This window comes from Cicer arietinum, chromosome 5 (genome assembly GCF_000331145.2).
Source record: "Cicer arietinum cultivar CDC Frontier isolate Library 1 chromosome 5, Cicar.CDCFrontier_v2.0, whole genome shotgun sequence".
Lineage (NCBI taxonomy): Eukaryota > Viridiplantae > Streptophyta > Magnoliopsida > Fabales > Fabaceae > Cicer > Cicer arietinum.
In genome coordinates, this window is record NC_021164.2 from 758,473 (window position 1) to 761,186 (window position 2,714).

The window sequence follows — 2,714 nt, forward strand, 5'->3', positions numbered from 1 at the left end:
CATATGTCTCTATGTAGACGACTTACTCATATTTGATTCAAACATTCATGCTGTAAATATTTTGAAATCATTATTGTGTAACAACTTTGATATGAAAGATCTCGGAGAAGCAAATATAATCCTTGGAATCAAGATTACTAGGTCAGAAAAGGGAATTTCTTTGGATCAATTTCACTATGTTGAAAATATCCTAAAGAAATATAATTACTTTGACTATAAACCTGCTTGCACACCATATGATCTAAGTGTGAAACTTTTCAATTACACTGGGGAAAGTGTTATACAACTGAATATGCGAGCATCATTGGCAGACTCAGATATGCCACTGATTGTACTAGACCCGACATTGCCTACGTCGTGGGATTGTTGTGCAGGTTTACCAGTAGACCTAGTATGGAGCATTGACACGCTATGGAAAGAGTCATGAGATACCTGAAAATGACCATGAGTCTCAGATTACATTATCAAAGATTTCCTATAGTCCTTGAAGGATACAATGTTGCTGATTGGAACGTCTTATCAGATGACTCCAAAGCAATCGATGACTATATTTTAATATAGAGAGTGGTGTTGTATCTTGGAAATCGAAGAACATACAATATTGGATCAGTCCACGATGGAGTCTGAAATGATAGCACTAGCTGCTACTAGTGAAGAAGCGAGCTGGTTGAGATGCTTGCTAGTTGAGTTTCCTATATGGGAAAACCTATGACAAATGTGTTGATCCACTGCAATAGTACCGCAGCTATTGCAAAGATTGAGAATCTTTATTACAACGATAAGAAACGACAAATTCGTCGTATGCACAACACTGTTAGAAAGTTATTTTCTAAATGAGTTGTTATAATGGATCACGTATGCACTGATGAGAATTTAGCAAATCCTTTGACGAAAGGATTAGCTAAAGAGAAAGTCATAAATACATCCAAAAGGATGAGACTAATGCCTATAGAGTCACTCATGATGGTAACCCGACCTAAAAGACTGGAGATCCCAAGAATTAGGTTCAATGGGTAATAACAAGTCGTGAAGTGATATGAGATGAACATGTTATTATAAAATAAGAGAAGCATGATTTCTAAAGCGATGATAGGATGAGGTAATAGTAACTCTTAATGAGATCTATACTCTATGTGGAGGGAGTACCTAGCTACATGAGTACTCTTGATAGACTCACCTATGTGAATGTGGAAGTGGGGTTGTTTCCTATGGAATTTCGAGGCAGAATTCCTAGAGCGTTCACTATACTGGGATACACGTGCAGGGCCATTAATGCACGGGCTTTTGACAATACACCCTATGAAAAGGTTGTGTGTGGGTTTGATGTCAGAGATAGAGTTCAAGACTACGAGTCACTCTTGTTGAATCGGAATCTTACATACTATGCAAAGGTTCAAGTCGAGATACATCTTTGTTTATGCACGATCTTATAGAAGCATTTAATGCTATTTCAGAAACATTTTTTTTTAATTCAAGTGGGGGAGTGTTGGAACATAAGTATGTTATAGTGTGAATTTAAAAATGTGTTGAAGTCCCACATTGGAAAAAAAATATTTTTTGTAAATTTAAGTGGAAAGAAACATGTTTTTTTTAAAATTCAAGTCCCACATTGGAAATAATTTTTTTGAAATCCCACTTTGAAAAACTATCATATTTTGTGTAGTTTAAATTCTATACATACTAAAGTCCCACATTGTTTAGAAAACATATGTGACTTTGCTTCCATCATTATATAATGAGTTTCAAGCTATTGTGAAAAGTACACCAAAGTTGGAAGCTTTTCCCAACTTTCTCTTTTCTCCCTCTTATATTCTGCTCGCCTAATTTTCGAGCCACTTCTCCCCTTTCTTTTTGTCCCTTCGGTTTTAGAGCGGTTATTATGCCGCAGTCCCTTCAGTTTTTTAGAGCGGTTATTATACCGCAGTCCCTTCGGTTTTAGAGCGGTTATTATGCCGCAGTCCCTTCGGTTTTAGAGCAGTTATTATGCTGTAGTCCCTTCGGTTTTAGAGCGGTTATTATGCCGCAGTCCCTTCGGTTTTTTAGAGCGGTTATTATGCCGCAGTCCCTTCGGTTTTTTGAGCGGTTGTTATGTCGTAGTCCTTTTGTTTTTAGAGCGGTTGCTATGTCGTAGTCACTTTGTTTTTAGAGTGGTTATTATGTCGTAGTCCATTCGTTTTTTGTCTTTTTGAGCGGTTATTATGCCGTAGTTATGAATGGTAATAGTACCATATTGAGAGTGACTTTAATTGTCATATTGAGAGTGGCTTTAACTGCCATATTAAGGGTGTAATTCTAGAACGGTTTTCTACGGTGCAGTGGAACTCCGATATAGTGAATCTGTGATGTTTTATCCTGTGGACTTCATGGTTGATAGTCTGCCTAGCACAATTTGGGCAGTGCCGCGAAACGTCTTAAAGAGAGCGACCTAGTCTGCGACTCAACCCAGTAATATCTTCGGTGGCATAAATTGTGATTTTAAATAGTTTTCTAAAACTCAAAATTCAACAATTTTAAGACGTTTCTTTCTGCCATGCCAACCGAAGAGATTACTGGATTTGGTTATGTTGCCTCTGATTTTGATAAACTGTTTCAGTTTGAAGCAAATAGAAAAGGATAAAACAGTTGGAGAATTAACCCATGAGAGAATAATGATAAGAATTATATTCTTAATCGACTTGCTGATGATCTGTATAACTATTACAGTTCCAGCAATA